This window comes from Erythrolamprus reginae, chromosome 3, assembly GCF_031021105.1.
Source record: "Erythrolamprus reginae isolate rEryReg1 chromosome 3, rEryReg1.hap1, whole genome shotgun sequence".
NCBI lineage: Eukaryota > Metazoa > Chordata > Lepidosauria > Squamata > Dipsadidae > Erythrolamprus > Erythrolamprus reginae.
This window is the reverse complement of record NC_091952.1, coordinates 161,712,857-161,735,064: the sequence shown is the minus strand read 5'-3', so window position 1 is coordinate 161,735,064 and position 22,208 is coordinate 161,712,857.

Genomic DNA, 22,208 nt, shown 5'->3' with positions numbered 1-22,208 from the left:
ATATAAAGAGACTGGTCTGTAATTGTCACGAAATTTCTAATTTAAAACAACGTCTACCAAACATTATTAATTATTACTCATATATTGTTCCAATGTACTGTATCTGCACTATTGATATTCCTTCATGTATTACTGCCTGCATTCATACAATATTTAACCAGATAATGAAATATTTATATCCACATGTGTTAAATTTAGCTAATGTTAATCTCAGGTTTATTTTTCTGTTGCACAAACTCAGCCTGTTTGGTTTATTTAAGGTTCATCATATTGCATGAACCCCTCAAAATGTCTTAATTCACTAACCCACTCAAGCATGTTATGCAAATAAAACTATAGCATGAGTTCTAATTATGTTTGAATTTAGATTAGGTCCCTCCCTTCCTCAGTATTCTGTTGCCCTCAGCTACCCCATATCAAAACAGCTTCATTTTTTACTCTATTTGTCATAATTGTATTTGTATTTTTTTAAAATAAAGATTAATATAGCATACTTGTGAGAAAGAGAGGTACCAAGGATGTTGTAAAGGTTCCTGGAAATCCATTTGAAATGAGTTTATAATGGTGCTATTTTAACTTTTTTTTGCCATTATATGAACATGGACTGATTAATTAAATGTCTTGACTAAACTGAAGGTACTTATTGAAGTTTTCAGCATCCATATTTTATGTGATGGGAATATTAGATTTTTCATTACTCTGAAAAATTACTGAAGAAACTTTAGATTTCTGCCTAAAGTTAAATTACTGAGGTCAACAAGATTTTATCAGAGTACAACAAACACTGTCTAAAGTCAGAAGATGTTATAAAGCCATTCCCCTCTTGAATTATACACTTAATGAAGTGTGAAAATGATGACATTTAATATCTTCAGTGAAAGCTGCTTTAGGGAACGCTTCACTACTTTAGACTCTGTAGCTGGTAATTTGACTTTACCTGACTCAACCAAATAGTCATTTGCCAACGTCTAATGCCGTTTTGGGAGACTCTGAAGACTACATGAAAAATTCAGCTACCCAAAATGTGGCATTCTGTCTGCTAGTTGGTGACAGTCATTTCAGCAAGCAACATTGGTTTAGTGAAGACTTTATCTAGAAATAGTTTCCAAGCACAGTTCAAGTTCTGATTTACCTTTAGGATCATTACCTTTGAATCATATGTGCTAATCCTGTATGTTCATTTTAAAGCAGTGGTTCTCAACCTGGGGATTGGGACCCCTTTGGAGGTTGAATGACGGTTTCACAGTGGTCAACTAAGACCACAGGAAAAGCCAAATTTCCAATGGTGTTAGGAACTTAAGCTTCTATTCTGGTGCCTTGGAACATATTTTTATAATCGGACCAATCAGGTGTTTACAATGGGGGTGTCCCTCTGACCTTCCTGCCAATCAGATTAAAGCTCTGTTGGGAGAATTGGCACTAGACTTATGGTTGGCGATCACCACAACATGAGGAACTGTATTAAGGAGTTGCGGCATTAGAAAGGTTGAGAACCACTGTACTAAAGGAAATGCTTCATACAGCTTCCTGAGCAGTGCAGGAAAAGGAAACCAACCTTCTCAATGACTGCTCCATTCTTATAGAATGGACTCATTGCAGAAATACAGACTACTGTTACTTTACTCAGCTTTTATGAGGCCAGTGAAAACTCTGTTGGCTTCTGAAAGCTTTGGATCTTTTTGTTTTAATTGCTCAGGTTGTTCTTTTAAGAAGTTTGATAACATTTATTTTAGATTCTAATACATTTGCATTCTTACATTGTTTGAATTGGTTTTGATAAGTTTATAGTTTTATTGCATGTTTTATTGTATTTATTGTGTGTAAACATCCTATAATAATAATACAGATTTGGTGTTATACAAATGTCCAAAAAGATCCAAATACATGCTAAGTAAATGACTGTCACTAAGCTAATTTTCAAGAATTGAAAAACAAAATGGATTTCCAGATGAGGAAAATGGCAAACTAGATGTCTCCAAACTTATAACAACACAACAATGACCAATGGACAAACAGCAGCTTCAGTTGGAATTATTGCTGATAGGAAGAGGATAAAAGAATTTCCGCTTATGCTCCTAAATACTGACCCTCATGAGATGGTTGCATGATAGGATAATCCCATGAGTTGAAGTGTTTGGAGATGAGGGAAGTCATCAATTTCTTAATTGCTATGTAGTCTTAAGAAAACTGAGTTCAACCTTCTCATTTTCTAATCATGTTTGGAATTGCAATTATTATACAATTGAAACAGGTCTTCCAAACAACAAGTTTCAAAAATTACCTGGGAAGTAAATGTTCATCCGAAAATAGAAGAAATTTTAACTAGCAATTTAAAAAACTTAAAGAATATAAAATAAATGGCAAACATCTGAATAAGAATTTAATTTTAAAATGTTTAAGGCAGGGGTGTCAAACTCAAGCCTGCAGGCTGGATTCAGCCAATGGGCTGCTTAGCTCTGGCCCATGGGGCCACCCTTAAAAGAGCAACGGACCAGCCTTCAGTGTCTCTGCCAGCAAAAAATGGAGCTTGGGGGATGGTGAACATGGCTCTCTAGAGCTCTGTTTTTGCTGGCAGAAGGATGCAGGAAGCCATCACAACTGGAAACAAGGCTTGGGGGCCTTTTTTGCTGGCAGAGCACTCAAGCTACCACAGGTGCCCCTGACACTAGTGAAATTGAGCTGGCCACACCCCTCTGCCCTGCTATATCAAACACAACTCTGATGTGGGCCTCAATGAAATCCAATTTGACACCTCTGTTTTAAGGAATTAAAGATGAATTTGGATTAGAACTTTATTATTATTATTATTATTATTATTATTATTATTATTATTATTATTATTATTTAGATTTGTATGCCGCCCCTCTCCAAAGACTTGGAGCTGCTCACAACAACAGTATACAATACAAATCCAATGATTAAAAACAAAACAATTAAAACCCTTGATATAAAATACATCCCAAACAAACCATATATAAAACAAGACAGCCAAGGAGAATCAATTTCCCCATGCCTGGCAGAAGAGGTGGGTTTTTAGGAGTTTGTGAAAGGCCAGGAGGGTGGGGGCAGTCCTAATCTCTGGGGGGAGTTGATTCCAGAGGGTTTGTGTACCTTTAATCTGGCAGTGAGGCTTCAGATCTTTTTTGGTTATAGTGAGTAAACATCAGCCCCCACCTGCTTTTGGCAGGGGTTTAAATAGGGAGCTCTTTTGGGAAGGAGCCAATCATAATTTCCCTGCTTCGCTTCCTTGTTGGACTGGAGTGAAAACTTCCCAGCTTCTCATTTAGTTATGAATAGACATCCTTAGTTTAAAGAATGTCAGTGATATAATAAAGGATATTGAAATGCAATCAACATTATTACATACATACATATCTTCACTAGATGTGATTCTCATGAAATCACAAAAATGCTCACTTTTAATTTTTAAGAACATAGCACCTTCATATTAAAATTATAATTCAGAGTATATTTTGAATACATGTACAAATGCACGTTGAAATGTATTTTAAATAGCATTAAAACATTGTTTTGAGAAGATTAAAATAAATCCTATACTTACCCTAACATGGTGCAACAGGAGTGGTAGGCTATGAAATATAAAATTTTCAGACACCCTAAACATCTGCATCATGTTTACGAAAAACGTATTGTGTATAATTGTAAATAAGAGAGCCATTGACAACTAGCTCCCTCTGACATCAGTTCATATTTTGATTTTATTTTACTTTCCCCTTGACAAAATAATAGTATCTCATTAGTGTTTGCCTATTATTTCTTCTCTATAAAATTATTTTTGGCCTGAGATCCACAAAGGTGTTTTGGGATGCAACCTAGATTTGTAATATTCTCAATATTTATAGTTAAAATATTTACTGTATGCAAATATTCATGCCACCCAAATCTCAGGTTGTACTTTTCTAATTCCAAAAACCTTCTATTTCTCAGCAACGCACACACTTTCATCCAAACCAAAGAGCAAATTGTAAATACAATGTCAAATCAGGTAATCCCAAACTTTCTCTTTCTTTTGCATATTATAACATCGTATATTTAACTTATATTTTCCCCTGCCACACAAATTTCGACATATCCTTTTGCCACTCTTTTAAACAGAGCATCTGTTGGCTGAGACAAAAACATCATCCTACACAAGATAACCATTTTTATCACAATTTTTCTTCGAAGCAAGGGGGAGTTCTAACATTAACATGCTACCCATCTTAACATGAAACATAAATCTTTCATATGTACCATAATGGTACATAGTTATTTTACCTACCTATCTTATAACCTGTATTATTGATCAATTCTGTTTGATTTTCCATTTTCACATTTTGGTGAATAACTTTGTCTTTTGTTTATTAAATTTGGAAGCTGCTAATGCACCAAATCGCCTATTAATATTTAATGGATGATATTTTATTTTCTTTAAAGAATCATCAAGCACCAATACCAGTCATCTGCAATAGCCCCTAACTTATAGGTTTTTAAATAATTATTTCCACAACCTTTTCATCTTGTCTTATATTTCTATTCAATATTTCAAGAACTAAATTAAATAAGAGAGGAGAGTTGGGCACCCCTGTTTTGTTCCTTTTTTGTTTCAAACTCAGAGCAGTTTGTTAGAATTCCATTAAAAAAAAATTTGTTCTTTCTGTTGCATGTAAGAGGGGTGACATAAAAATATTATTATTATTATTATTATTATTATTATTATTATTATTATTATTATTATTATTAATGCTCAACTCACAATGTTATATCCCAAAAAATTATATATTCTAAAACTTTGAACAAGTAAGTCCAGTTCAATTAGTCAAAGGCCTTCTCTACATCTAGGGAAGTCAGCATTGCTTATTTTTCATGATGTTGCTTCAAATATTCCAAAACTTCCAACATATTTCTAACATTATCCTTTTAACGTTTTTTATTGATCCACATGAATAAAGGCTAACTATATTATTTTCAAACAATCAGCTAGAATTATTGTGAACAAGTTGTTGGTCATTATTAAAATGATATCAGTTTAGAGGGTTTTTTTGTTAAAGTTAAATCTTGTCTCTCTTTAGGTATTGTATTAGACCCATTGGGTTTATTCTTTCAGAAATATTTATTTACCTAAACTGAGATATGAGCATGGGCAGGTAAAACAAAAGTGGGAGCAGGAGTGACTTAGAACTTTTTGATGGCATCCTCTTTGAGTTCCCTGGTAGGAAGCTGATAGGAAAGTTGGAAAGATTGATCATGTGATCACAACAGCATTTCACTGGCCTCACCTGCAAAATTTCAATCCCAATGGAATCATGGGTCCTGGATTTTGTAAGAAAGTCAAATTGAAGACTGTTGATTCAAAACATGTTGCCCTATGATGCACTGTTTCACCCAAATGAAAGTTACAATCAAATTGACACAAGTATTTTATTAGTATACTTGTGTCAGTCCTCTGGCATCTTTTCTCCCTGTAGGATAGAGTTCATCTTATTTTGTAAAGATTGCAACAGTTCATCTTCCAATCATTTATAATAAGAACCTGATAATCCATCTGATCCAGGCGCCTTTCCTAGTACAATCTTTTTTTAATAGCTTCAGAAACTTCTCTTATTGTTATTTGTTCATTCATAATTTGTCTCTGTTCCTCTGTAATTCTCAATCAATTTTGTTTCTTTAGATATTCATCTATTTTCTCTAGAGAGATGTCACTTCCTTTATACAAATTGGAGTAATATTGATGAAATGCTTTTATATGGCTGCATTATCCATTAATATAGTATCTTCCTCTTGTAATTTCAATAACCTTGCCTTTTTTCTTTTTTGTAATTTATATGCTAATCACTTCCCTGTTTTATTTGCAAACTCATTTTTTTTGCTTTACATAATTCATTTTTATTTCCATTTCTCTTACTGTTAATACAGATAATTGTCACTGCAAAATCTTAATTTGTTGAGAAATATGTAACTTTTGTGGATATTTCTTTAAATCTTCTTTTATTTTTATTTTTTCAAAACTGTCTGTATTCTTTTACTATTCTTTTCACGATTGTGTTGTATAACATTATCTGTAATAAAAGGTTTACTTACATTTCAACCCATTCTTAAATCAGTGTTTTCTTCTAAGTTATTTTTTAAAAAATATTTCTTTCCACAGATCTTCACTATTCTTCTTTCTGTAGCAACATTTTATTCAATCTTCTATAAAATAATTATGGTAGATTTTTTTCTTATAAAATTTACAGGTTTATGAAATAAATAACATTGGTAATATCTTTGCTTTAGAAACCTTAGTAGCCAGGTTGTTTTCAATCCAAATCATATCTATTTTTGAAACAGATTGATGCTTTTCAGGGGGAAAATAGGTTTTCTCTCATAAACGTTTTTTTCCCTTTTTTCCTGTTTCTTTTTTCCTTTCCTTTCCTTTTTTCCTGTCTCAATATATCAGTCAACACTAAATTGTCCATCAACTTAAAGAGAACATTAGATATTTTGCCTTGAGTGGATTTAATATTTTCTCAGAGATTCTATCAAATTGTTGTGACAAATGAATCTGGGTTGGTCACTGGACCAAACATTTACCCTTCCCAGCTTTTGGATTCATACTAGAGCCCATCTTCAGGGAGCTTTTGGCTATGCTATGAGTTGTATTTATGTGGTATCTTCATATTGATTGGTTGGTATGTTGTTGGATGGCAATTGGCTGTTGTTGTCTTGTGCTGCCTAGCCCTCAGCTCCTAAGAACCTGATTTAGCTGGTGGTAAATAAATATTGCAGAAGAGACGGAGTAACGACACAGACACCAGAGCTGGATTTAAACTTGGGTCATTTTTATTAAAATAAATTTGCATAATTTATTAGATTAAATTAGCAAAAATTAGCGTAAATTTGCATAAATCAACATATTCAACTATGACCCAAAGCAGTGGACCTGCAGGGTCAAACAAACACTTCCGGGGCGGAAATGACGTAAAAGGTCAACATTCCTGGGCAACTATGGGCGTAGCTCGATGCTAGTCCAGGTGAGGGACCTCTCCCTCACCTGAGACCCTGCCATGCACTCGCATGAGGGGGGTCCCGCCGGCTCACCCCTACCCTGGGACTTCAATGGCGGGACCCAAAGACAGGTTCCCCCCAACTGCTCAGGTAGCACCCCACCATGAGCTTGGAGAGAACCTGTCAATCATCCCCAAAGATGCCCAAGGGAGAACGCGCAGTTGCTAACCACCACCCAGATTTCCGCCCCTAACCTGCCACGGAGCGGGGGTCAGATCTCTATCTTGGCCCCCCGACTCCCCCCTCTATCTGCGCCAGCTCACGCAGAGACCGCTGCAGGTCCTGTAAGAAAATGGCGTACCCCTGTTCTGACAGGTGAACGCCATCGGCCCGATAAAGCCATGGCCGATCTACAGTGATGAGGGGATGGGCCACTACAACCCCACCTAATTCCCTAACTGTTTTACCCAAGGCCTTATTCACTCTACGCCTGACCCGGTGAATGGCCCTAAGGGAAATGGCGTCCCTCCACACGATCCTTGAGAGGATCTCTGACCACACCACTTGCGTGGTGGGCCACACCATGCGAAGCCACCGCAGGCTTCGCGCGCCTGGATGATCAACGGTAGACCACCAAGCAGGCATAGGTCCTTGCCACCTAGGTGCAAGACCAGCCATCTGGGTGCGGCTATGGGCTGCCGACCACCCAGTCCCATCTGGGCGCGACCCTGGGAAGCCGCCCGCCCAGCAGCGCCGGGTACAGCCTGGGATGCTGCACGCCCAGCAACGTCGGTAGGAGCCCCTCCCACCGCATACCTCTCCGGCCCATCCAAACAACATTGACCCACCGTCCCAATGACAACTGGGTCCCAATGGCGCTTCTGGCTGCTGAGCGGCCGGCCCAAAAGACCATGCTGTGGCCACACAGCAGCGCCGTCGGTTTCTGAGTGGCATGGGAACCTGGAAGAGGACACACACAGAGAGGTTACCTAGCCTAAGCCCTGCCCTGGATCCTCAGCGGGCCTAACATAACCCAAGTATGCTGCTGACCGCCAGCGGCCGATCTCCCGAATCCGATGGGCCGGGAATCCCGAAAGTGCCGCGCTAGTGGCGCCGCCGATACGGAACGATGTGTTCCGCAGCCGGCGGGATCCATGCCTACCTGAGCCATTGCCTTTGACACTAACGCCCAGAATTGATACCGAGTCAGAGGGGTACCGTCCTGATGTTTAAAAAGGTACCCCTATTCTGACCCACGCAAGCCATAAAATTGCTGTAAAGCAGCCACCGGACACACAGACTGGTCGGTGGCTGCGCTAAGCTCTAATCTAACCTCTCTGTGTAACTGATCTGTCTCGGAATGTCTCACCAAAAGGGAGACACCCCCCGCCTAAAGGTCAGATCAGTGAGCTGGAAGGCGCGGAACGACGAGTCAGACCGCGAGGAGGCCATTGCCTCGCTGACCCGAGGGGCCCCAAAAACATAACACAAGTTGCTGCCCTAAAAAGACGGGCCTCGTACAAAGAGGCACACAGACTGTCCAATGCCTTATTAATTAAAGACAGCTGCTGCACCGTCAGGGCCTGACGAGTGTCAGAAGGGAACCCCTGTCGCTCCCTCACCCAGCCTTCCAGCATCTTCCGGATGCGGAAGTCACCCGAAAATCACTAAACCCCCCCGCCTTGGACAGAAAGGCGAGGCCGGCTAACCTAGACCTGATAGTCCTAACTGAAAGGCCACGCCCCTTCAGTAGGACACAAATTCAGCTAGGTGCACAACCGGGGCAGGCCAACTATGGGGGTAACCCCTACCTTGCCTGAAATCCCCAAACTCCTTACCTGCAGCTGGTAAGCCCGCAGGGTGCCTGGTGCTATGGAAAGGGCGATCGCCCTGGAGGCCTCGTCTCTCCACTCTTGGGAGCTCGCCCCGGCTCCAAAGGTGGACTGGAAATGCCTCTGGCGACTCTCGGGCCTGTGGGGCCAGGGTCCGAAACCGGGACAACTGACCACGGGACAAAGCGTCAGCTACCCCGTTATCTAGCCCAGGGACATGCCTGGCCAAAAACAATGCGTTTAGGGACAAGGACCTGTGCACAAAATGGCGGACAAGCCGCATGACCCTGTCAGTCCTGAGGACAGGGCGCTCACAACATGGACAACCGCTAGGTTGTCACACCAAAAATGCACAGTCTTGTCCCCAAACTGCACACCCCAGAGCTCTAAGGCCACTATCAAGGGGAAAAGCTCCAAAAAGGTCAAATCCTTAACCAAGGAAGAGGCACTCCATTCCGGAGGCCACGCCGACCAGCACCCACTGGTCACCTAGCACTACCCCAAAACCACAAGTCCCCGCAGCGTCGGAGCAGAGCTGCACTCCGCTTCTAAAAGAAGCACGTGCCTCCAAAAAGACAAACCATTAAAGTGATCCAAAAACTCCCGCCACACGCAGAGGTCAGCCCTGACCTCTGCACGCAAGCGGGTACGATGATGGGGCAAACGTAGCCCCTTCATCGCATCGTACAACCACCTAGAAAAAGCCCTGCCTGGCACCACTACCCGACAGGCAAAAGTAAGCATTCCGGCTAGTTCCTGGAGCTGCCGAAGAGTGACCTTCCTGCAGCCCAGTACCGCATCAAGTTTACCCCTAAAGTTGACCACTTGTCGAGAGGCAATCTAGAAGATTGCTCCTCCGAGTCCAATTCAATACCGAGGAAGGTAATCTTGGTGGCAGGGCCTTCGGCCTTCTCAGAGGCTAAAGGCCCCCCCAACTGAGCGCAAAGGGCTTCGAAGTCCCGCATCAGAGCAAAGCATTGCTCCGAGTGCGCCGGCCCCGCCATCAAGAAATCCCCAAGGTAGTGAACGACCGAACCCAGGCCGCTACGCCTCCTGAGCACCCACTCCAAAAAGGTGCTGAAGCTCTCAAAGAGAGAGCAGGAAACAGAGCAGCCCATCGGCAATGCCCTGTCCACATAAAAACCACCCTCGAAGTGGAAGCCCAGAAGCCCGAAGCCACCTGGGTGTATGGGGAGGAGCCGGAATGCCGACTTAATGTCGCATTTACCCATAAGGGCTCCTACCCCACACTTCATAACCATGGTGACGGCCGCATCGAAAGATGCGTACCATACCGAACAAAGCTCGTCAGGAATGAAGTCATTCACTGACTCCCCTTTTGGAAAAGACAGGTGGTGAATCAACCTAAATTCACCACTCGCCTTTTGGGGACCACCCCCAAGGGGGACACTCTAAGATTCGGAAAGGGTGGCCCCGGGCCTCCTTTCAGATCTTAGCCCTCACAATGACCTCATGTCCGACAACCGATCTAAGGCTGTCAGACATGAAAGCCCGCCTAACACCCACATAAGGGATCCTAACTCCCTCAGAAAAACCCATCAAGAGCGCTTCGGCTCTCGGGTGAGGGTGGTAGTCGACCAACCAACCCTCAAGTACAGAAACATCAATTGGGCTGGGCCCCTTTTCCCCCAGCTGATGGGGGAGGCTTCCCCAGACCCCCGCCCTTCTTATCCGCCCCCTTCTTGGGGCGGGGACATACTGAAGCTGCATGGGACCCCCCACAATTCCTGCAGGCATGCTTGTACTTGCAAAAGGGGCGAAAACACGCCCCCTTTGCAGCAAACTCATGACAAGCAGGCGAGGCCCCCTTGCCAGCTACACCAGGAGACGCCTTGGCCGGCGTAGCCGCACCAGGCTCCTCCCCCATGAAGTGCCCACTATCGGTTCGCTCACCCCTTCCTTACCTGACATATGCGTGGCCCGGAACCCTAGGTCCGGAACCACCATATCCCAAGGCAAGTTGGGCTCTACACCCCGGGACAATCTCTTTCTCTGGCTTGGGAACCTCCCGGTTCAAAAGTGAAAAGAGATCCACATATTCCCCCCTCCATATTGCCTCCCACACAGATGAGTGAAGGTGGCATCCAAGAGGGGTGGACGGCAACCCGCACGGGATGGCCCCCGCCTGAACACCGGCGAACGGGCCCCACACCGTGTTGGCCCCGACACCTAAAACCCCCAAACCTTGGGGATAGTGCATCACAGGGAGCGGGGGCATAATGGCGGGGGCTGGAGGGGCCCACCCCCCTACCCCGGGCACCCCGGGTACCCCTGTAATCCCAGGCCCGGGTGGTGGAGCAGGACCGGCCGCCAGCGGCCCCGATGAAGGGACCGGCGGCGCCCAGACCTGCCCGCAGGTGCCCGTCGAGGCTCCCAAAAGACTAACCCCATTCCCCAAACCCGACGGGGGAAAACCCGGCGTGGGAAAAGGGAGAAACGAAGGAGGTGTAGTGTGCGGTGCAGCCTCACCTGCCCCGTACGGGGTTGAAGACATCCAGGGGGCCCCCCATGGTGCGGGGCCCAGGCAACGCCGCGGCAGCAGGTTCGAAGGACCCTCCGGGGCCCGATCCGCTCCGCCACTGCTCCGGTTCGTCGAGCCTCCCGAAAACCCTGGCCCAGACAGAGCAGGAGAAACATTGGAATGAGGGGTGGAGGGCAAAAGGCCAGCCGCCCCCTCAGGAGGGGCCACCACAGGGGGCCCTTCCATACTAGCCCGAGCCCGGGCAGAGGGCCTAAGGGCCCTCCTGGGCCGAACAGCAGGCGGGGCCATAGGGGCCCTGGCTAGCTGCTTCTTAGGGCCCCTATGTATTACAAGTGTAAATTAAAAAGGGGAAGCACACTCCCTCCCCTAGCCGCCCGCACCAAAGCCACACACAACCTGTCAAAAATGCTGGACACCAATACCCCTCAAACACCCCCGAGCAGCCAAACCCTCTCCACCAGGGGCCACCCAGGAACCTGGGGGAACCGGAGGCCCAGCACCCTCCCCAACCCTGGGCAGGGCCCAACTGAGCCCCCCTCCCAGCCGGGGGCGACGTTACCACTCCCCCTCGGCCTGAGGGGGACTAAACTGGAACTGCCAAGGTAGAAGATGTTGAACAGCTTCCAAGGCCACTGGCACTGCGGGCAACAGCACTGAAGAATCCTCTTCGCCGGACAAGGCACCAAAATGGCAGCCGCGACACGAGGCCACCACAAAATGGCTGCCAGGAGCAGAGCTCACAATGAATGTCTGCTTCCTGGCTGAGGTCCGGGCGAAAAGGCTTGGCCCAGGGCCTACAGGCCCTTAAATAGGGCCAGCAAGCCCCGCCCATCCTCAGCATCATGCCAGGCCACGTGGGCCTGGCTTTTCGGCCGAAATCTCATCTCACGAGATTTCGGCCGAAAACAAGATGGCGGCCGCCATGCCGAGTCCGGTGTCTGCCCGGCCCTTCCGCAAAAGCCCCGAAGGCCGGTAAGTCGGCTGGGGCTATTCTTGTTGACTGACTTCAAATCTGAGTAGCTACAAAATTCAATGTGTCTCCTTGTTCATTGCAATACGAGGCTACCAATGAATTTTAGTCTCCTTATTTGACAACTTGCTTCTGTTCTTTCAATCTGTGGTTACCTTCTACCCCATCTGTCCTGTATAATCACAGAGGCAATCCATACAAGGGATCTGCTAGATTACATTAGTGGATATAACAATCCATTCAAATCCCCTATTAAAGACCATTTTTCATAAATTTATTAGTATTATTAAGCACAGGAATATGAGAAGACCAAGCAGTTCTAATGAATATAATGGTTATTGCAAGCTTTTGCTCTCTTCAAGAACCTGAACTACTAATGGTCAAAGCAAATTGATGGTAGACAGGAGTCAATGGAAATCAAGGTGGGCTAGACTTAAATCTCTTCAAAGGAAAAAAGAGAAATAACAATAACAAGTATTAATTAGACCAACATATCTAATTAAGTTACTGTTTATTACTTCCATTTGACAGGTTAAATGTAGGCAAAATTCATGCAGATTATAATGCCCAGAGTCTTTGCCTGAGATCTGGGGGAGGGGGCACAGAAATTGAATAATAACATTTAGCACTTATATACCATTCCATTGATTGTCAACATTATACAGAGGTTACACAGGTTTTTTTGTACACATGGAAAATCACTGATATTTGCTCTGTCCTTCCACTTTCAGATTAACCAATCTTTCCACTAGATACCTTTTCTGAGATGCTTTTAGTACCATAAGATGGCACTATGTCAAACAGCACATGCTCCCACTTTTACTTCTTTGCAGACTCTGAGTACCTCCTCACATATGGGAGATCCCAAGAGGACAAGGCAGTTTTCAGAGTTAAGTTACTATGTAACCACTCTAACCTCAACACCTGTGGCTTTGGTATGTCAGTGCATAGATTCAGAATGTCAGCCTCAGTCTTTGGCTTCCCAATATAGGTATTGCTGTCTTGTCAGCCTGTATAAAAGACTGGCTGCACAGATACATAAGAAATAAAGTATGGAATCAATTTTTAGTAGTGAAACAATTCGTTAAAGTCAAATTTTATGTGTCTTTAGGTTTTCTACTTATGTACCAGGGGTGGGTTCCTCCCGGTTCAGAAAAGATCACCTGAACTGTTAGCGACCTGCTGGTAATGTGACAATGGTGTCATGGATCCAGTTCAGTCGGTGCTGGTCTGTGGGCGCTGCCATCTTTTTGGGAGATTTTTGGTGAATTTTTCCATGTTTGGATGGCTTCTTCTCTTCCTCTGCTTGAAAAAGAACTCTCCCATCTGCCCCTGGGTTAATACTGACCTTTATTTCTTCACCTGAAGCATAGCTGATTCTGTTTTTTTCCTAATTCAGGTTTGGGGAAGATAATAATGTGCAAATATTAATATTTTGACATTAAAAAAACCTTGTGTTAATTCAAATGTGTTGAACATTTAAGAATTTTTAAAACAAAAAAACAAAAAATGTGGTAGGGATTAAATTATCGGATCTGGGTAACATTTGAAAATTTTTAAATGAGACGTTAAGATCAGCATCCCTTAAAATAAGTACAATTTTGCCATTCTGACACAAGATCCCTCTTTAGAGGGAGCCATAATAATCAATGCAATATTTTAAAAAATCTTATGATTGTAAAAAGGCATCCAGGAGAATTTTGGCTTCAAATATTATTCAGAGTTGGAGCAAGATTAACTAGATCTAGCCATTTTTATTTGAAAAGTTTTTAGAATTATGACTCAATTGGACCCAGATTTATTTCCCACTGTAAATTTCTTCTGTACAGTATATTAGTTAATATTAGAAACATAGAAACATAGAAACATAGAAGACTGACGGCAGAAAAAGACCCCATGGTCCATCTAGTCTGCCCTTTTACTATTTCCTGTATTTTATCTTACAATGGATATATGTTTATCCCAGGCATGTTTAAATTCGGTTACTGTGGATTTACCAACCACGTCTGCTGGAAGTTTGTTCCAAGGATCTACTACTCTTTCAGTAAAATAATACTTTCTCATGTTGCCTTTGATCTTTCCCCCAACTAACTTCAGATTGTGTCCCCTTGTTCTTGTGTTCACTTTCCTGTTAAAAACACTTCCCTCCTGAACCCTATTTAACCCTTTAACATATTTAAATGTTTCGATCATGTCCCCCCTTTTCCTTCTGTCTTCCAGACTATACAGATTGAGTTCATTAAGTCTTTCCTGATACGTTTTATACTTCAGACCTTCCACCATTCTTGTAGCCCGTCTTTGGACCCGTTCAATTTTGTCAATATCTTTTTGTAGGTGAGGTCTCCAGAACTGAACACAGTACTCCAAATGTGGTCTCACCAGTGCTCTATATAAGGGGATCACAATCTCCCTCTTCCTGCTTGTTATACCTCTAGCTATGCAGCCAAGCATCCTACTTGCCTTTCCTACCGCCCAACCACACTGCTCACCCATTTTGAGACTGTCAGAAATCACTACCCCTAAATCCTTCTCTTCTGAAGTTTTTGCTAACACAGAACTGCCAATGCAATACTCAGATTTAGGATTCCTTTTCCCCAAGTGCATTATTTTACATTTGGAAACATTAAACTGCAGTTTCCATTGCTTTGACCATTTATCTAGTAACGCTAAATCATTTACCATATTACAGACCCCTCCAGGAATATCAACCCTATTGCACACTTTAGAGTCATCGGCAAATAGGCAAACCTTCCCTACCAAACCTTCCCCTATGTCACTCACAAACATATTAAAAAGAATAGGACCCAGAACAGACCCTTGTGGCACACCGCTTGTAACCTGTCTCTGCTCAGAATACTCGCCATTAACAATAACTCTCTGATGTCTATGCTTCAGCCAGCTTGAAATCCACTGAACTATCCAGGGATTAAGTCCAATCTTCACTAATTTATCTATCAGCTCTTTATGTGGAACCGTATCAAAGGCTTTGCTGAAGTCCAGATAGGCAATATCCACGGCACCACCTTGATCCAACACCTTTGTGACATAGTCAAAGAACTCAATGAGATTAGACTGACACGATTTGCCTTCAGTAAAGCCATGCTGATTTGGGTCCAATAAGTTATTGTTTTTTAGATGCTGATTTATCCTCTTTTTGAGTAGAGTCTCCATCATTTTAACTACAACTGATGTCAAGCTAACTGGCCTGTAGTTTCCAGCTTCTTCTCTACTGCCCTTCTTGTGGATAGGCACAACACTGGCCATTCTCCAATCCTCAGGAACATCTCCTGTTAACAGGGATTGGTTAAACAAATCAGTCAGGGGGGTAGCAATGACAGATCTGAGTTCTTTAAGAACTCTGGGATGGATGCCATCTGGACCCATTGCCTTATTTATCTTTAATCTTTCAAGTTCTTCTAAGACATCGGCTTCTAAGATCACTGGAGCTGAATCCGTACAGCTGGAAGCAATGCTATATCCCTCTATAGTATTATTTTGTAAGGTGTCTTTTGAGAAAACTGAACAGAAGTAGCTATTGAAATGGTCAGCGATCTCCTTATTCCCATCAATGCATGTATTATTCCCGGTACTAAGCTTTGTGATGCTGCAGTTTTTCTTCTTCCTATCACTAATATATCTGAAGAAGGTTTTATCCCCCTTCTTTACAGATTTTGCTATTTCTTCCTCTTTTGAGGCTTTAGCAGCATATATTATCTGTTTCGCCTCCTTCTGTCTCATTTTATACACCTCTCTATCAGCTATACTTCCAGACTCTTTATACCTCCTATAGGCAGCCTTTTTTTCATTGAATATAGCCCTTACATCATTGCTAAACCATAGCGGTTTCTTCTTCCTTTTACCTTTAGTTACTTGCTTTACATAAAGTCTTGTGGCTTTTAAGATGGCCTTTTTTAATACAGTCCACTGGGTGCTCGCTCCTGCCATTTTATCCCTCCCCTTTAATTCATTATTTAAATATTCCCCCATTGCATTAAAATTTGTTTTTCTGAAATCCAATACTTTGGTTGCAGTATAGGATTGCTCACAATCAGTTTTTACATCAAACCACAAACATAGATGGTCGCTGCAACCTAAATTTTCTCCCACCTTGACTAGAGTTGTAGCCTTGAAGCTACACCTTGATTAGAGTTGTAGCCTTGAAGCTTTGATATTATTGTTCATAAATTGTTCTCCCACCTTGATTAGAGTTGTAGCCTTGAAGCTTTGATATTATTGTTCATAAAAAGATAGATAATTTCTAACTCAGATAAATTACACTCAGTGTTCTTGTTCTAAGAGCGAGAGGAGATGCAATTTAAGAAGCAACTTTTGTTTCTAATAATGGATCAGTCTGATCCAAAGTCCAGAGCTCTGTTTCATAATCATGTAACTGTATAAAGGAGTGGGAGGGAAGGCCACCAAGGTATTTAAAAAATATATTGGAGGTCCTGCTTTGAACAAAGAAGGATCTGTGTGTAATCTCAGCTCTAGCAATTAAAGAACACCAGAAAGCTGATGTTAGGAATTATTCTGGCTAGCCAGGAAGAAATAATAATTTTATTGCTATGTGATCAAATAGTTTGATCATGAACAACAGTGTTTTCCTGCTCCTCTTCCAGCCTTTCTAAACTCACAGAAGATGAAGAAGTGAAACTTCCATGTGACTTGCCAACATTCATTTTATTTTATTTTTATATCAAATATAGAAATATTTCATCTCATTCCCAGAGAAAAGTAACTTTTTTGTCCCAGAGTGGATTCAGCCAAAAACTGAAGCATTTTTTGAGGTTTTAGAAGATTGTAAATTGCAGAATAATGAATAGCAGAATATATATATTTAAAAACTTATTAAAACACATTTAAAGCAAGGGTGGATTTCTCCTGGTTTGGTCTGCATCACCCAAACCAATAGTGACCCGCTAGTGAGGTCACTGAACTGGATTGGCCAGTGTTGGTTTATGGGTGCTGCCATCTTTTTTTTAAAAAGCGAACTTTTTTGCTGTTTTGAAGTATTTCCCTTTTCTGCTGCTTGTGAAAGGGTCCCCCCCACCCCACCCCTGTCTATACTGACCTTTATTCCTTCAGTTGTAGCACAGCTGATCAGTTCAACAGCTGTTTTTGGGGCTGATTCCAGCTACAGAGTATGCTGAATGGATGCTGAACTGCATGAGGACGCTCGTGCAAAATGTCATGATGAGAACTGCTGGTGAAGGTACATGGAAACTACTCCTGATTTAAAGCCTTAAAATATTTGGAAAAAAAAACCCAGACTGATCTTGGCCTTACCTTTAGCACTTCCACTATTCAAAAGCACTAAGGACTGAAAGTACTTCCCCCACACACACCATTCTGCACAGGAAAACAGATGAAAAGTATAGCAGATGGGGGTTGGGGAATCTCCAAACTGCTTCCAAATCCAATTTCTTCCATGTGAATTCCTCATCACTAACAATTACTGTATGACCCATGACCCTTAAAACCTAAGGAATGGCAGCAGCTGCATCCATTGAGAAGGTCCTTTCAATATGAATATATGAGCAACTATGAATGGGTGCAAGGAAAGAAATGAAGTGTGAATGAGGTTGGCATCAGATAAATGTTGCAACTTACCTACTCGTGTATATTTGAAGCATTGGCATGTTGGCACTACTATCTACATGTTGACATTTTGGCATCACAACAGTTTTCTATAAAGACTGTTGTTTCCACATGAGCTAATGACTGAGGATTAAAGAATAACTGAAAAAAAACCCAGACTATATCAATGATGGCTAACCTGTTTCTTGTTGCATGGCAGTGTGTGTACACACATGCTGTCACTCATAATACAATATGTGCATAACACCCTGTGCATCACATACCCTCATGCTGCCCTATGTGTGTGCAATCCCCTGTACATGTATGTGTGACTCTTCTGCCCTGCTTTGGGCATAGAAGTCTCCCTGCAGCTTCTAGGAACCAAAAATGGACCGAGGGGGGCACCCCCTCTCCCCTGCATGCGTGTATGATCCCTCCACCCCATACATGTACACACATCTCCTGCATGTGGCCCACCCTCTGCACATCTGTAGCAGACACCTGAAAATCGGCTAGCCAGTGGGGCGCATGCTCGCACATGTGCAGTGGAGCTGAGTTTGGTGATGGCTTGAATGCTCACAGAGAGGTCTCTGTGTACCACCTGTGGTACATGTGGCATACACATGCCATCATGGGACTAGATCACTCATCTGGCACAAGAAAGACTCTGCTTTAAACTCCTGTCACAATTTCTGTCTTTTCTGAAATAACACTATTGTTGCTCTGTCTCACAAGGAAATATTTGTGGAGAGAAATAAATTGACAAATTGTTTTGAATAGCAGACATGTTGCAAAATGATTAGGAATAATAACTCATAATGTATTGAATGTTTGAAAAGCAGAAAATGAACAGTTCAGTGTGTCATGTAACCTGGAATGGTGAGAAATAGTTTTGATTTTTTTAAATACAACTAGATGCCAAGGAATATTAAGTAGCTTTCCTTTTGTGTTTCCTTGAAGTAAAAAATGAAGTATAAAATATAATTGTAATACTCCATGTAATTTGGCTCTTGGGTATGATACTTTGCTTGTTTGAGGAATTTATCACGATGAACATTGAGCAGCATCATATCTGCAAAGAGTTACAGATCACCAACAAAACAAACTTCTAATCCTCCTCTCATAAACATGGGTGTTAACCCTGCTCCTATGCTCGGGTTTATATAACCTGAAATGAAATTTGAGACCCTGTAGATCATTTGTCATGCGGATCTGAAACTTGTTATAAATTGACTTTTCCCCATTTGAGAGGTTCTTACTATGAGTGTGTGTATGGGGGGGGTTCATTTGTTTAATTTTTGCTACACGCTGATTGTTACGTTTTGTTGCACCCAAAACAATACAAGTATATAGTAAATGTGAACACAACAGCAGGGTTAAATTAAAGTTTGCAGACTAGAAAGCATTTTTAAACAATCATGCTTAAAAGTAATCTAAATGCATTCTGTTAATAGATCAGTGAAAGGCTGCAAAAAATTTTACTACCACACTGAGGGTGTGGCTTATTTTGTGGGTATTGCTTGCCAGCCATGTGACCAGGTGGGAGTGGCTTCACGATCATATGACCAGGGGTGGCTTAAAGGTCATGTGACTGGCTTAAAGGTGGCCAACTTGATGTCACTCACATCAAGGGTTTGGGTTAGGGTGCCTGGCTTCTCCTTGCCTCAAAGAGATACAATTTCCCTATCTATTTACTATTACTGAACATCCAAAATATGCTATTTAATTCTACGTATATATGCCATATGTGTACATACATATTACACACAGGCACACAAAAATATACATTATCTACTATATAAACTGTATGTGTATGTACACACACACACACACGCGCAAGCACAGCTCTTCTAAAATTATACACATTCAACCTCATTTACTGCAATAGGAAAAACATACCCAGAGCCCAGAAGAGGAAAAAAAGAAAAAAAAAAGGATTTTTTTTCTACCGGTACTGCATACCTGATCAAAATTTTTCTACCAGTTCTGCGTACCTGACTGTGCTTGTAGGTTGTCCAAGATATAATATATGATATAAGGCAGGGCTGTCAAAATACCAGCCTATTGGCTGGATGCATCATACACTGGCCATACCCACACCCATTTTAGCAAAGGGGGGGGGGAGTCCCAATACATCACATGATGCTGCCTTGATGATCTTTAACACTCCTGGTATAAGGTATGTTCTTTGACTCAGTGGATCCATAGTTGAGGTCAACTATGGATCCGCTGACTGAAAGAACATACCTTAGAATAATTCAACTAAAATTATTTCATTCAATTACTGACCAGCTAAGGAAGTGTATTTTTTTCTATTTTCTGTAATGATTGAATCAAGTCCTATCCTATATCGTATAAACCAATACATTAACAAATTAACTCATTCAAATTTTAGATATTAAGTGACTTAGGCAGTTATTTTACTAGTGGCTTATATAACATCTTCTAGAAACACCCAGCTTTCACTGGAATGATAGAAAGCCTATCTTTTATTTCCATCACCTTAGTGATAGGAGATCCTAAAAGTTCATGTAAGTTATTTGTTGGAAAATAACTATTAAAAGTATACAGAGTGTAAAGCAGCAATAAATAGAACATTCAACAACAATTGTGTCTATAGATTATTAACTTGGGTTAGTTCAGCATAGATCTTCAGTTCGTAATTATTTCACCAATAATGAATGTTATGTTTAAAATTCATCATTAGAATACCAGATGGCAAAAATGTGTGGGGGTTTGTAATTTAGCCCCTTTAAATTTTCACTTATTCTAAAGTTTTCCTCTATACTCTTGTGTAAATCTATCTTTCCCTATCCATTCCAATTCTTGCATTAATTAGCAAAGACTGAGCATGAGTTAGGAATTATTGCAACAGGGTAGAATTCTTCCTTTTGATTAAGGGGTGGTTTATTGCACAATGACTGGAATTCCAGATGGTGTTTATAACCTTCCTGTTACTTGATTATTTATTTATTAGATTTTTATCCCACTTTTATTAATTTTTAAATATCTTAAGGCAGTAAACATATTTTAACACTCCTTCTTCCTACTATTTCCCCCTTAGCAACAACTCTGTGAGTTGAGTTGAGCAGAGAAAATGTGATAGCGGCTTTCATGCCTAAAGTGGTACTAGAACTCACAGTCTCCTGATTTCTATGGCAGCACTTTAAAGCTGTGGGCCTGCACACCCTAGAGATGTACCTGACTGTGCAAAGTGGTGTTCAAAAGCAGACCCTACACTTGTGGGGGTAGGCCAGGAAGAAGGAGGAGGAGGAGAAGGATTTTAAAACACTTCATCAAACTTATTACATTCTCCCGAGCCAATAATGTCTTTCTGTACTTTCAGAAGTACAGTCTTTCTAAAAGTGCAACCTTTCTGAAAATCTTGCCTTGGACAAAATAGATGTTCTCCACATATAGAAAGTATGGAAGATCTACCAAGCAAAGAGTAAAATAATACTTCACCCAATCCAGATTAAATTGCACAATTACATAGTGCCTTAGAGACTGTTCTGCTGGCGTGTCCCAACCGCCCGTAATTACTGGGTAATTGGTCCAGAAAGACACACACCACACAATAGAAGGAAAACCAAAAGTCTTTATCAACAGAAAAGCAGAAAAAACTCCCTTTTTAAATGTCAAAGGGATTTTCTGGTACACACAAGGCACAGGTTAAATGCAATCCAATTTCTCACCCAGTTCAATTGAGTCCAAATTCCAAAGTTCAGAAAGTCCACACACAGTCTTGAACAGGGAAACAGCAAAACCACGATCTTGACGAACTATGAATCAGATAAACTTCCACAAGGCTAAATCAGCACACTGCTCTTTTTATCTGTAGCACTAATTACAGCAGCCCCACCCAACCACAGGTGGCCTCACTTATCTCCTGTAATAATCCTTCAGTTGTTTTCTCCTATGTATCACTCTACGCATGCCGGGGTCTGTCATAAGTTCTTGTTCAGAATCCAGGGATGATAAGGAAGATTGATCTCCTCCTGGGCTGTCTGCCAAACTCTCCTCTTCCCTGTCACTCACTGTCGGGAGCAAAACAGGTCTGTGGCATGTGGATGTTTTCCCCACATCCACCTCCACATTCCTTGGGGCAGGAGCTGGGCCAGAGCTAACCACAACAGAGACATAGTATCATATGGATGTATGAGGATTTTTAGTAAGACTACACTTTTTCCCAGAAAAAACCCCCACATATCTTCAGGTGAAATTTTAAGAGTAATCTGGTGGCTTATGGAAGGGCAAGGCACATAGTAAATTCTGCAGGAAAGGAAATGGAATTTGGGGGAGTTCAGGGAATTTCTTAGGATTTTTAACTCATAAAGAC